This window comes from Phascolarctos cinereus, unplaced genomic scaffold (genome assembly GCF_003287225.1).
Source record: "Phascolarctos cinereus isolate Bilbo 61053 unplaced genomic scaffold, phaCin_HiC Scaffold_2;HRSCAF=192, whole genome shotgun sequence".
Taxonomy (NCBI): domain Eukaryota; kingdom Metazoa; phylum Chordata; class Mammalia; order Diprotodontia; family Phascolarctidae; genus Phascolarctos; species Phascolarctos cinereus.
In genome coordinates, this window is record NW_027555625.1 from 158,070,868 (window position 1) to 158,086,551 (window position 15,684).

Below are 15,684 nucleotides of genomic sequence, written 5' to 3' on the forward strand. Positions count from 1 at the left end.
TCCAGGTGCAAGGTCATGAGGTCCACACCAGGTTGGTGCCACTATAAAAGGAAAGAATGGGCCATATTTGATAGATTTTGCAAAGGCAAAGTTGACAAGCCTTAGCAACAGATTGGATTTTGGGGGTAAGAGATAGTGAGGAATTCAGGATGATGTCTAGGTTGCAAGCCTGGGAGACTAGTGGTACCTTTGACAGTAATAGGAAGTCCGGAAGTGGGGAGGGCTTAGGGGGAAAAATAACATGCTCACTTTTGGACATGGTGAGTTATCATGTCTACTGGTCATCTAGTTCAAGATATCTGAAAGGCAGTTTGAGACACAAATCTAGAGGTCAACTGATAGGTTAGAGGTAGATAAATAGATTTGAAAATAATTATCATAGAGATGATACCTAAGTCCATGGGAGCTGATGAGATCACCAAGTGAAAAAGGGTAGTGGGAGAAGAAGACACAGGACAGAGTCCTGTAAGATACCTATGGCACTAGGCATGAGCTGCTTCTAGCAAAGGAGAGTGAGAAGGAGTGGTATGTTAGGTGAGATGGTAAACAGGAGAGAGCAAGGTCCTGGAAACTTAGAGAGAAGAGATGATTAAGGAGAAGAGGATGATCAGCAATGTCAAAGGCTTCAGAGAAGTCATGAAGGATGAAGATTGAGAAAAAGCCATCAGAGTTGGCATTAGTAACTTTGGAGAGAGCAGTTCTGGTTGAATGATGAGGTTGGAAGCCAGTTTGTAGAGATCTAATTAGAGAGTGAGAGGAGAGGAAGTGGAGACATGTATTGTAGACAGCTTACTCAAGGAGTTTAGTCACAAAGGACAAAAGCAGTATGGTTAGACAGTTAGTAGAGATGGAAAGATAAAATAAGGGTGTTTTTTGAGAATGGGGGAGACATAAGCATATTTGTAACAGGGTAGCAGGAGAGATTGAAGTTAAGTGAGAGAATGGGGATGACGGAGGGGACAATTTGTTGGAGGAGATGGGATGGAGTAGAATTGCTTTGCCTTGGCAAGGAGTATAGCCAGCTCTTTGAGTTAAACAGGGGTAGAGGATGAAAGCATGGCAAAAGGCATCTGAATGATACGAGATGAGGCAGAGGGGAGAAGAGGAAGCTCCTGGTTAATGGCCTCCAATTTTTCAGTAAAATATGAGGCAAGGTTCTCAGCTGAGAGAGTGAGAGGAGAGGAATCCATGAAAGATTTATAGAAGTAGTTTAGGGGTTGATAGGGGTAATGTGAGCAGGCAATGTGAAAAGGAACATTAGAAGAATGAAGAGTAGCATTGTTAAAAAAAACAAAAGCCTGGGCATTGTCAACTCAGCAAAGTCAAATATGTCAAATATGTATGTATGTATGTATGTATAGGTGTGCATTTGTATGCACATATGTATGCACACACATACATGTATAAGATATATGTATGTGTATGTATATATATATATATGTATATATACGTATATATATGTATATACACTTCTTCCCTCTGCCCTAGCAGAAATCTGAGTGCACAGTTCACAGCCTCTGTCTTTCATACTCACCTTTACCAATAACCAAAAAAAGGGGCACTGGATTCAAACCAAAAAATGAGTACTTTGAGTCTGAGCTCCACAGTCCCTATCTTTTTTTTATCCCAGCACAGAAGGTGCTCTATGGAGAGCTTATTATCAATGGTGCCTGTAGAAGAAGCAAGGGGACAGGATAGCCTTTCAGTGGTTTAGAAGAACATGTGATTTCACCAGAGGTAGACAACTGCCTATGTATCCTCCATTGCTCAACAACTTAGGATGCTAATTAAAGTTGTGATACTCAATTGCATAGGAAATCAGGGAAACTAAAACAAAAAAAAATGGATATTTGAAAGGGACCTAGACAGACCCAGCAGTTCTTCCATCATTGAAAAAAACAGATGAGAATCTAGGGGGGAAAAAACACCTTAGGAAAAAAATCCCATATTCTCCTGTATCACTTCTCTCATAAAGAGGAAAGAATGAAAATTGATGGCTCTGAGCAAGTATTGGCTTTACAGTTTTTATTTCACCTCTGTGTTCACAAAGAGATTCAGTTGTATGATGATGGGGAGAAAGATTTCTAGGATGGAAGTGGGGAAGGTCCAAATGGGGGCATATTAAAAAAAATTCTGGATGTTGTCAAGTCAGCAAGGCCTGCTGACATGTCATTTAATTTCCATAGGGCATCCTTAGCTGTTAAGTTATAATCTCTAACTATTGAGTTTGGAGAACTTAAAGGAGACTGGGGAAAATGACTATAATAATTCTAGTGGGAGGAACATGCTATAATGAACAGAGAGCTACCCTTAGAGTCAGAAAGACCCAGGTTTGAATCTAACCTCTCACTGTCTGTATTACTCTGGGAAAGTCACTTAACTTTTTTAGTGCTTCAGGAAACTATCTAAGATTAATCATGGTATTGCAGAACAGTTGCTCATCTGCAGTGGTGAAGTGAGTTTCCTCAATGGGAAGTCCCTTCATGCATGAAATCATTAAATCCAGACAAAATACAATTTGATGTCAGTACTTGAGACTATAGTAGAAGCAATCAGCAAATCATCATTTTATGGCCATACATACATGCACATATGTACACACACATAAATACATACATGCATACATACATACATATAATATACACACATAAATACATATATACACACATTTGCATATAATATAGAGAGCCAGGCTTGAAGTCTAGGTTTAAGGCCTACCTCTGACACATAGTGGCTTGTGACCTTGGCCAAGTCACATAAGTTCTTAGGACTTAATTTATTGTTGTTGTTTAGTCATTTTCAGTCATGTCCAATTCTTCGTGACTCTTTGGGGCTTTTTGGCAAAGATAGTGGAGTAGTTTGCCATTTCCTTCTCCAGCTCATTTTACAGATGATGAAACTGAGGCAAACAGACTTAAGTGACTTGCCCAGGGTCACATGGCTAGTAAGTGTCTAAGACCAGATCTGAACTTAGATCTTCTTGACTCCAGACCTGGCACTCTATCTCCTGTGCCATCTAGCTGTCTTTTAGGCCTTTAAGCAACTCCCTAAGACTTTTAAGGTGCAGAGAAGATACCAACTTGCTTTGATAGAGGGAGTTTCCTCCCTGGGAGTTCTCTGAACAAATCACAGGTCCATTCCTTATACCTCTCTCCAGACATACTCAAAACCTTGGATGACAACTCATCATGGTTTTGCAAAAAGCAAATTCTGTTTGACCAACTTACTTTCTTTCTAGCAAAAGGACCTCAGTCATAGGTGATATGAAGGGGTCTGAATAGGTGAGGACAAGTCAAAGAGTATAGGAAAACTTTGGCTTTCATTTTAGATAATATTCTTACTAAGAAGCAGGAAAAATTGGGTCTATGCCAGGAATCTCCCACTGATAGCTGCCATTAGGCTGCTTTGAGTCCTCCAAGACAGATAATATAACTCCTCATGCCCTTTTTCAGATGGATGAATCAGATCAGTAAGCCTTTGAGAAAATAAATAGTAAGAACAGCCAGCATCTATTATTTATTTAGTTTTCGTTATTATTAAATAAAGCTATTAGGAGTAGCCTAAAGAGATGAAGTCTATAAGCTTCAAAAACATTTGAAATTAAAATTAGAGAGTACTGATCTATACCATACAAGGCTATTGTTAGGTGAGTACACAGGGGCATAGAGGGGCTAGTCATGGCCCCAAAGCTAGGATCACAGATATAGAGACAGAAGGGAACTGAGAGGACACCAAGTACAAACTCTTCATTTTACAGATGAGAAAAACTGAGGACCACAGAGGTCCAAAGACTTGTCCAAGGCCATACAAGGAGTAAGCATCAGAGACAGGATTTGAACTCAGGTCCTCTGAATCCAGAATCAGTATTCTTTGCACAGAACAACATTATTGTTTAATACACTACTATTTAACAGAAAATGACCACATTGATGTAATCAAAAGACATCTTAATAAGTTCTTAGATGTCACTAAGTTGATACCTTGGATTCTTAAACCATGAAAACCTGGGTTCAAGTGTTACCTGACACATTCTAGCTTTGGTATCAAGGTCCAATCACTTAACATCTCAGTGTTGCCATGAAACTCTCAAATTGTAAATTATCTGAGCTACTGCTCAGATCTGTGGAGAGAGATTTCATACCAAGAGTTTCTCCTCAATGAAATCACATTTCTGGACTAATAATACTAGTTCTTATTATGAAAGCAGGATTCACGGTGACCTCAGTAAACTACAGAAATGTTTTATGAAAAACACAATAAGGCTGAATAGGGGCAAAGAGCAGATTCTAAGTCATAGACAAGACACCCCACTACTGCCTGGCAAGGGGAAGGAGAGGAAGCAGGTCTGAACAAGCCCTCTCAAAGATAAAGATGGTTTGGAAACAATCACGGAATTGAAGAATTTTTTTCTCTTTCTGTCTATGAGTCTGGAATGCGGATCTGACTCTCAGTGACCGGAAGGTGAATGTGAGTCAGGTGCTAAGAAAGCTGACAGGTTTCTATACCTAAAATGGAATGCCTGTATGGCATTGTCTCAGACAGATCATGACACATGAGAATGAGGAAGTAATCCTTTGTTTTTGCTTGGAATCAGCCATGACCTTATTGGAGTGCTGGGCCTATATTTTAAGGGAGAGCAGGAGGAGAAACTAATAAAGTATAGAAAAGAGGAACCAAATTGATGGGATGGGAAGAGGTCATATTGAGAGGATATTTATGGAAGTAGATTTGTCTAGTTTAGAACACCGAAGGCTAAAGGGAGCTTACTAACTACATTTAATTATATAAAAAAGCTATTCTTATGAGGGGAATGTAGCTTGCTCCATGGCAGTCTGACTAAGAGGAAAATGGTTCAAAATGGCAGAATGGAGGATTTTTCAGACAGGAAAAAAGAACATCTTGACCAAGAGGGTGATTAATCATTAGGACAGGCTACAAATGTAATTGTGAAAACATCCCTGAAAAACTTTTAAAACAACATAATACACACACATATAACATGTACACATATACATATAACATGTATACATGCATATATGTAACTAGATCTATTGATCTATGCAGATAATAAGACCTTACATGTAAAAAATGTTTTACAAAGCTTGCTTTCACACACATTATTTTATTTACTCTTCATAATAACCCTTTGGGTCAGCAGAGCAGGTACTGCCATCCTAATTTTGTAAATGAGGTGATTGTGGCATAGAGAGATTAAAGGTCCTGCCCAAAGTCACATAATCTGTAAGTGATAAAGCCCGAACTCAAATTATTTTCTTCTCATCTTCCTTCCATGACACTATGCTGTTTCCCCCGTGAATCTACGTGTTGTTAAAAATAGATTGATGGGATGTTAGGTCAGGGGCAGGTTCTTCTTGCTTCATTATTCTTTCATTCATCAGCTATTAACTGTGGCTTCACATGCAAGCTAAAACAGTGCTACTAACGTTGGAGAGGAAGACATAGGGATATGTGTAGCCATCTTTTAAGACAGGAATAACTTGTACAAAACACTAGCCATAATAACCACTAGATGGCAATCATGTCCCATATCTCCATTTATTTGTATTCTAAGACACATGGAAGTACAGTTCAAATGGAAGCATTCCAGTCTGTTTCTCAGCCCCATTAAGTTTCCTGTAGGGAGGGAGAGGCCTCTGCAATTTGACAGGCCCACCAGCTGGTTGCTCCAAGTCCCTGAAGGCTAAAAACTTCCTGAAATAGCCTTTAGCTAGCCCATCACTGCCATAGTGAGATGTGACATTTCAGAAGCATGTCATTGCACAGGACATCAACCTTGGGAGACAGACCCTGTATCTCACACTGATGTGCTCAATCATCATGCTTTCTTGCAAGCTTGTTATCTTCTTTTTTTTTTTTTTTTGGCCCAGTCAAATAACCCAGCCTTTTTTGGAATACATTTTCAACTTTTGAAAACAAGTGTTGAGTAAGAGTCTCCACACCTTGTACCTTCCTGGTAGTGTCTGGGACTAGGCAATGAGAGCAGTACATTTCAGTAGACACTAGTTTAGATATTCTGATACCACTCAGTGCTAAAAGTGAGACTGGCCGTAGATTCTTTCCCTCAAGAACTAAGGATCAGGACATAGGCCCAAACTCGAAAAGACTGCTTAATCCAAGCTGCTCATTTTAAGAAACAGGTTACTGAATTCCAGAGAGAAGAGGATTTCTCCAGGTCACATAGGTAGTAAGAAGCAAAGTCAGGTTTTGAACCCAAGAAGTCTGGCTCTAAATGTAGTACTTTTACCACCATACCACCCTACCTTCTAGACATTCAACTACAATATCATCCCAGGGTCAAGTCTGTCCATTTGATTCATGTTTCCCTTTCTTCTTCTCCTTATAGATTAGGGCTCCTAAAGACCATATGTCAAATTCTTAAAGTTGACTCAATCATTGAAATATAATTAGGAAGGCCAGAGATGAAGTGACCTTTCCTTTCAAAAGCTTATTGGCAGAGGGCAAAATGGCAGCTCTTTGCCTTATCTATTCCTGGATTCTATGGTCCAGCCAGGCTTGCACTCTGTTAAACTAGACAACGCCCAGGCCACTTATGGCTGCATTCTCATTATATATTGGCTTGACAGGAGAAGCCTCCAATACCTTTCCCTCCACTCCCATTCCCTCCTGTTAGCTTTGCCTGATCCAGGCCAGACTGTAGGGTAGGTGCCATCTTGAACACACTGAATTGACCTTGTATTGGTAATGTTGGGGTAAGGGAGGAGAAGCAATTCTGTGGAGTAACAGAAGAAGCCCTGAAATTTGGGTTAGAGGACCTAGGTCCTTTGGATATCCCAAGTCTGCTACCTTTCTGACTTTGGGTAAGTTGCCTCAACTTTTTTTAAGCCTGTAAATTGAGGATGGCTGGCTAGGTGGTGCAGGGGATAGAGTGTCAGGTCTAAAGTCAGGAAGACCTCAGTTCAAATCTGCCCTCAGACACTTACCAGCTATGAGACCTTGGGCAAATCATTTAATCCTGTTTGCTTCAGTCTCCTTGTTTGTAAAATGAACTGGAGAAAGAAGTGACAAAACACTCTACTATCTTTGCCAAGAAAACCCCGAATGGGGTCACAAAGAGTTGGACATGACTGAGATGATTGAAATACAACAAAAATGAGGATGTTGAACTCTAGATGATAACTAAAGCTCTTTCCATGTCTGAATCCTATGACATCTATTTTTTAGTAGAGGAAAGTTGAATTTGGTTCCCTGTGAGCAGGGATCAGGTCTTTTGTCTCTTCATTACTCCCCATAGCCCATAACACAATGAATTGAATGTAATTAATAAAAAATAAATTATTTTATAATTTTATATTTTATAAATTATAATTAAATTATAAATTAATAAAAATAAATGAATTAATAAGAATTTACAAATTGATCCAAATAAATAGGTGGGTTTGTTGTTCTTCAGTCATGTCAGACTCTTCATGACCCCATCTGGGGTTTTCTTGGCAGAGGTTCTAGATTGGTTTGCCATTTCCTCCTCCAGCTCATTTTATAGAAGATGAAACTGAGGCAAACAGGGTTAAGTGACTTGCCCAGGGTCACACAGCTAGTTAGTATCTGATGCCAGATTTGAACTCAGGAAGATGAGTCTTCCTGATTCCAGGTCTGGCACTCTATCCACTGTGCAATAATGCATATCATCAGAAGGGGTCACTCTCAAAGGCCTTTATTCTTTGGGGGGAAAGGGACAATGGGGGAAGAGCTACTCAATCCCTTTTCTTTTTCCCCACTCCATCTTGTTTCAGTTTTCAATTGAAATTTTATTTTTAAATTTTTCATTTATTTTCTTCACTTCCTCATAAAAGAAAAAGAAAAGCAAAACCCCTGTAATAATTATGTATGGTCAAGTAAAATAAACTTCCCCATTGTCCTTATTCAAAACTGTCAATTCATTCAAACACACACTTCATAAGGTCTACTCTGTGTCGAGAACTGTGCTAAATGCTGGGGATCTAATGATGACAGTCACTGTCCCCTAAGAGTTTATTCTGATTTACAAGAATAAGGAGAAAACCAAGTAATGTGATGCTTCAGCTTATATCAGACACATCCAGCACACCCAACCCACACTATGTGTAGCCTCTGGTGAGACGGCTGCAAAGAAAGATCCAGAAAAAACGCAGTAGGGATATTGAAGGAGGAAGATAACACTATCCACTTGGGGTACACTGGCAGGAGAACAAGGAAGGCTTCATAGAAGAGAGGGTACCCTAGCCTCATAAAAGAAGAGAAGGATTCAGAAAGGCCCATGTGGAGAATGGACTGTGCAAATGCTGGGAGACTGGAGAGAGCATTTCCTGTTTGAACAGCTAATTGTCCAATTTGGTGGGAGTGTAGAATGTGTAAAAGTGAAGTGAGCCTGGAGAGGTAAGTAGGCACCAGACTGACATGTCTGGGTTGCTAATTCAATTGTTAGGACGTGATATTAATGAAGCCAACGTGTCTCGATTTTGATCCTCACGCGTCACTTGGGTTTCACAAGATAGGAAATATTCCTCAGACTGTACAACTGACTCCATCCAGGTCTCTTGCAAATGTGTACCATTAATCACTGAGTAATAAGTTTGCAGAGTTGGAAGAAAGCTCAGTTATCATCTAATTCTGCCCATGCATGAAAATGAATCTATTCCCTACTCCCCACCAACTGTAACATACTTGACAAATGGTCATCCAGCCTAAGCTGGAAAACATGAAAACCTCCAGGGAAGGAGAAGTTACACCCTACCCAGGTAGGCAGATCCTGTTGGGGATTGCTTTCCTAGGAAGTTTTTTTGATATAAAGTCTATTTTTGTTTTTTTCAACTTTTATCCATTATTCCTAGTTTTGCCTTTTCCCCATTTCCTTACTGATATTTCTCTTTAATATATTAAACTCGCTCAGTGTCTTAGATTAATCCTCATCTGGCATAAACTAAAAGCCTTTTGCCTTCTTAACCATTTTCTTCAGGACTGCAAATTTGCATGTGACATATATGTAAACTAGTGTTCTGGCCATACCACTCCATACCCACAGATGATGTAACAGCTGCAGCAGCCATATTTGAAGAAGCTGTCATTGTTCATTGTCTACAGTTCTTCCTCTTCTAAGAAATTACCCAAAGCCTCAGCTTCCATGGAAATAGCTGAACTGTAACAGCTAGAATGCTGAACCTACCTTGGGGCTACCTTGACTGATATGTTCCCATGTGCTCTTATTAGGAGTTTTCTATCAATTTAGTAGACAGGAGGACTGCTGGATTTATCGTACCACATGGAATTGGCAGCACTGACAAGCTAGTCAGGCTTTTACATGAGGAGACATCCCATTTGCCAAGGGTTACCTACAAATAATGTCAAAAATACCTGCATGGTATCTAAGAGAGAAAGAAATGTCTAACTATCTTAATTTAGGCTTTCTTGTCAAAGGGATGCCTCTCTGTGTGAATATGATATCATTCATCCAGCATCAATAGGACATACTCTTTAAGCTCTTTTCTTGAGTAGTGGTGATGAATTTGCACTGATGAATCCATAATCTTTCACTTGGTCTTCCACGTGACTAGATTATATGCTTAGCATAAAGGCATGATAGAAGGATGGGGGCTTTCAGCTATCATTTGTATCCCCAGAGGTTCCTTCCCTGTTAGATGACTTTCTGCCAAAAGAGAGTATCTAATCACTTCTCAACTTGCTTAAATGATAACTTCATCCTTCAAGATGTGGAAGATTCAACAAGTGAAAATGCTATTCTGTTTTGTTTTTTGTTTTTACTTTTTAGGCATTTGGGGTTAAGTGACTTGCCCGGGGTCACACACCTAGTACATGTCAAGTGTTTGGTCTGAGGCCGGATTTGAACTCAGGTCCTCCTGACTTCGGGGCCAGTGCTCTATCCACTGAGCCATCTAGCTGCCCCCAAAATGCTATTCTGGATCTGATTCTCACCAACAGGGAGTAACTGGTTGCTGGAGGAGAAATGATAGAAAGAAAGAAGTGACCACTCCTTCCCAGAGTTTGTGAAAGAGGAGAGAAAGCTAGGCATAGTCTGATCTGCACTCTAGATTTTAAACGAGGACATTTCAAGGGATTCAGAAGATGAATACATAGGATCCTGTGGTCTGAAATTCTGCAGAGTAGGTCTGGCCTGGAGGCATAGAAAATATTGAGAACCAAAATTGAAATAATTCCATTGGGGAGGAAAAAAAGTGAGTCGTCTGAAGGGAATAATATGGATACATAGAAAACTCACCAAGCAATTTGGATTTTTTTTTTTTGCTTTTAGGCAATTGGGGTTAAGTGACTTGGCCAGGGTCACACAGCTAGCAAGTGTCAAGTGCTTGGTCTGAGGCTGCATTCGAACTCAGGTCCTCCTGACTTCAGGGCTGGTGCTTTATCCACTGCGCCACCTAGCTGCCCCACAATTTGGATTTTAAAAGGATACATATAGAACAGAGGTTCTTAACTTTTTTGTGTATGCCAGGGACCCCTTCGGCAGTCTGGTGAACCTGTGGATTCCTTTTAGGAATAATGTTTTTAAACACATAAAATAAAAGACATAGAATTTCAAAGGAAACCGAAGATTAGTAAAACAATGATATAATTTTTTTTTATCCAAGTTCAATCCCTTCCCTCACCTGAATCCACAAAGGGTCTATAGACCCCCTGGTTAAGCACCCCTGAAAAAAATGATGGAAACAGGGGCAGATCACAAAGGATGAGTAGAAACATGCGGCATGATATTGTAAGAAGGCTGTCAGTGTGCTAAAAGTCAGAAGAAACAAAATGGAAAGGAAAGCCAAAGGCAACAACATTTTAGTGTTGTTATTATTGTTGTTTTCATAATATTAGTTATTCTTGGGGAAAGAGAAAGATCAAAGAAGGAATAAGATTGCTGCTTGAGTTGGATAACAGAATAATAACTGAAAACGGAGGGAAGGAAGAGGTGCTTAATTCTTAATTTGGTCTTGTTTACCAAGGAGTCTAACTGGAAAAAATCTAACAGCACTGAATAATAAAGAATTGATTCCCAAGATAAGTAAGAGAGTAGTTAGATGGCATATACCTGCCACATCTTTCTGCTTGGCAAGAGAATCAAGTTCTTGCTGGCTAAGGTATTTTCTAGATTCTTTTGGCTTCCCTGTGGTGATTGATTTATACTGGTAAGAGATAGCTTGATGTTGTAGACGACAGGACAGATTCAGAGTTAGGAAGACTTATCTTCAGGTCCTATTTCTGACGCATTCAGAAATAGTTATGTGACTGTGGGCAGGTAACTTAGCCTCTCAATATTCCAGGCAATTGAATAAGACCATAACTTAGAGATGAGTTGCTGATCTATATCATTAGAGCAAATTTCCACACTGAGAGTTATTTTTGCACATTGATAACCTCACAGTCCCATACCAAAAAAAAGTGTTAATATTCATTTTTTAAATCCACTTCCCATTTTGTGGCAACAATAGCTTGTTTAAATAGGCCTAGTTGGAGTTGTTTTAACTCAATGCCATAACTTTACATTTTATTCTTCCAATTTGGTATTGATTCTGATCTTTGCTCTAATAAGTCAATGGCTTCATTTATTAATCTTTTTATAATTATACATATATTATGTGGCACAGATGTATGAAAAGATATGGAAAGAAGGTATGAGAGAACAAGTTAAGGAGGCACATACATTGAACACCATACCTACCTACCCTTCATTTAACATTGAATAATGTAATCCCGCACTATCTAGTAGAACTCCTTAGAGTTAACTTTTTGAAAGCAATATTCTCCTGATTCAGTTCTAAGCTTCTTGAAGGCAGTGATCCTGCCTTACCCTAGGTATGTCCTACAACCTTTATCACAGTGTGGAGCACTTAGCAAAAATGGATAAATATTTGTTGATTGCTAAGTGCCTCCATATATATATTTATATATTTATAAACCAAGACTTAGATCCAATAGGTTATGGAACAGTTTGAATGAATAATAGTTAATTCTTTTAAAATACCCATAAGTATTTTAAGCTTTCTCCCTTAGCATTCTCATTTACTCCTCTGAATTCAACTACCGACTCCATGCTGATGAAAATGTACATTCAGGCCAGATCCCTCTTCTCTTCTGAGCTCCAGCACCTCATCTCCAACTGCCTATAGGTCATTTCTACCTGAACATTCCACCAGCTCTATAAAGTCAATATGTTTAAAATGAAACATATTTTCTTTCCTTCTAAATCTGCTCTCAATATGGAACTCATTATTTTTGCTAGTGGCACCACCTTTCATCTAATCTCTCATTGGAAATCTTGACTGCTATTGTTGCCTCTTCCCTCTCATCTCTCACATATGATCAGTCAGGAGGCAAGAACAGTCCACATGACTCAAAAGGTACTGAATTAGTGGCAGGGTTGGACTAGAAAATCCCCACTCTGAATGAAGCTGGTCTTCACTAGAGCTCCGTATGATGGGAAAAGGGAGAGAGATGTGGGTGGAAGAGAGCTGAAGGTCCAGCCCATCTTATTATTTCTTTCTTTCTAAATATCCAGAAGGTTGGGAGAAAAGAAGTTACACTTTAGTGGAATGAGTCCTAAGTCAAGAGACATGGGAAGCAGTACCTCCCTATCTCATCGCTAGTTGTTAGCTGTTGGTAGCTAAATGACTTTATCTCCCTCTACCTCAGAATTGTTGTGAAGATCAAATGAGCCATGATATGAAATAAATGCACCACTATTGGTCATGGGGGATAAAGTCTCATGGATTCCACCTTCTCAATACCTCTTGCAATTGTACCCTCCTCTCTATTGCCATGTCCACCACCTTCTTGGGGTTCCCTGTTACCACATAACTATTGCAAAAGCTCCCTAATACGTCTTCTGGCCTGAGTCCTCTCCCTTCTTTAATATGTCTTTTATACCAGTGATGTCAAATTCAAGTAGAAACAGATTCCTGTGGTCTGCGCACTGATTTAGAAAACCACTGTTGTATTGTATTTTTCTTTCTTTTGTTAAATATTCACCAATTATATTTTAATACGGTTTGGGCAGCAGTCAGGAGTTTTGCAGGCTGCTTGAGGCCCAAGGGTCTCAAGTTTGACACCTCTGTTAATTTGAAATCAGTCTTCATTACACATGGAACTCTCATGCCATTTCTCTGTTCACTAACTTTCAGTGGCTCCCTGTTGCGCACAAAGTTCATACTCCTTTATCTGGGAGGGCTTCCATATACTGGTGCCACCTTATTACTGGAACCTTATTAGATATGCCAAGATCATACTCTATGCTCTTGACATATTGGACCTACTCTGTAATCATGAAATATACTCCATATTCTTCTGGCTCTGGCCTTTGCTCATGTTGTTTCCTAAATATCCCTCTTCCTCATCTTTACTGTTTTAATTTCCATTCCTCTTTAAAGCACAATTCAAATGCTCCAAAAGTTCCCATGCCCTTCAAAACCCTACTCCAATCTGCCTTTCTAGTTTTATTATATAGTATTATTATTATTCCCCTTCATAAACTCTACAGTCCAGCTAAATGGAGTAGACCAGGAATCAGCAATCTATTTTACTCTTGGCCTTTTGGAAGCATTTATTAAACACCTGCTATGTGCCAGGTACTAAGGATACAAAAAGAACAGTTCCCACTGTCAAGGAGGATATTCTTTTTTTTTTTTTAGGTAACTGGGGTTAAGTGACTTGCCCAGGGTCATATAGCTAGTAAGCATCAAGTGTTTGGTCTGAGGCCGGATTTGAACTCAGGTCTTCCTGACTTCAGGGCCACTTCGCCACCTAGCTGCCCCTATCAAGGAGGATATTCTATAGTGGGAAAAAAAGGTGTACACACATAAGTATATGTATATATATTTCATATAGATATACATTTCATATACAATGTGTATATGAAATAAATATGAGATATTTTTGAGGAGAGGCACTAGCAGCTAAGGGGATCAGGAAAGATGTCATGAACCAGGTAGAGTTTGAGCTGAGCTTTGAAGGAAAATTGGGATTCTGAGAGGTGAAAGATGGAATGTAAAAAGGGCATGAGAACTTTTGGAGCAGGGGAGCGACATAGTTAGACAACTTTAGAAATAACCCTTGGCAGCAGTGTGGAGGATGAAATGACAGTCACACATCTCAAATGGATGGAAAATGCTATCCACATCCAAAGAAAGATCTATGGAGTTTGAATGCAGATCAAAAGATATTATTTGCCATTTTTTTCTTCTATTGTGTTTTGTTTCCTCTTTTTGGTGGTTCTTCCTATTGGTTCTAATTTTCACCTACAACATCACTAATGTGAAAATATGTTTGATAGGAATATATATGTATAGCCTATATCAGATTGCATGCCATCTTGGGGAGAAAGGGGGAGAAAAATTTAAAACTCAAAGCTTATGGAAGTGATTGTTGATAATTCAAAATAAATTAATTAAAAATTTAAAAAAATCTTCCCACTCAGAAAAAAAAAAGAAATGACAGTCATAGTCTTTCAGTCTAGATGTCATTTCCCCCAAACATGGCAGCCATGAATGAATCAAGAATTCCTAGAAGGTATCCTATCTAGGAATACAACTTCAGGTGGAATGATACTTTCAGGATGGATGAAGAAAAGCTAGGAAGTTAAGTTGAGAAGGCTGAGACTTGGTGCTAGGGCCCTAGTTTAAACAGAAGACTGTTTAAAAATAGACATGTCAATTCTTGGGTGTTTTGTTCCCTTATGGTGTTATTTTATATAAATATGGAGCAAAAGGGTGTCATATTTCTAAATCTAAGCTTTTACAGTATGCTTTACAGTCACAGGTTCTGCCAAAATTTAAAGCTATCAAAAATGATAGGAGACAAAATTGAACATCATTCTGACTCTTTAAGAGGCAGGAACTTTGAAAATACTTTCTCTTGCACTATTTATCAAAAGGAAATAATCTCAGCAGGACACCACCCAGAGCATCCTCACATAGGAGGCATGGAACTCTTTGTAAATTCTGTTGTTAGTCATTTCTTTTGGCCTTTATCTAGCCAAATTAATGAGAATGAATTTAACAGGAGGGGAAACATAAATGAATTAACTCCAGCTTTCCTGATTACATTTGAGGAGAAGATTCCAAAGGCATGCAGGGGAAAGCTGGCAGTTGACCAGACAGTTTTGCATGGATACGACTCCTACCCTGAAGTTAAATTTAAATAAGGATTCCTGCCTCATGAATCAGTTTGAGGGTGGTAGGATCCTTGTGGCAAAGCAAACTAGGAAACCCCGCCCCCCGAAGATTATGTAAGAGGCAAGAGTTGAGATAGGGGTGGTCATCCTATAATAAATACAAGGGGAAGTGATGATGATGGAAAAATAACAGGGCTACTAAGGGATTTTATGATCAAAGTTAGGTTAAATTGTTATCTAAAGGAACTCTATTTGCTGAACTACCTGAGAAAGAGTTCTAAAAATATTCATCATAAACAGACCAGAGGCAGTCACACTTCATTTTATAACAATACATTTTATAACAAATGATTCGTCTTTTCTCACTCAAAAAGCAAAAGACTACCTAGTACCCCTGCTGTCTGGTTTGCTCATCTTTTTTTAAAAACAGGAATCATTATTTTTAGCACAAATGACAATATGTATGATAAGCCTTATATTTATGTAGCTAATTTGATGAGAAATCTGAGATGTGAAAAAGCTTGAGTAAAGTAGGCTAAGGG

The 15,684-nt window shown here is 39.0% G+C and overlaps 1 protein-coding gene across 2 annotated transcripts in view; it reads right to left on the bottom strand.

The window, feature by feature from the left end:
- SLC24A3 (solute carrier family 24 member 3) overlaps positions 1-15,684 on the bottom strand; it is a 745,252-nt gene that overhangs the window by 94,979 nt on the left and 634,589 nt on the right. The window lies entirely within an intron of this gene.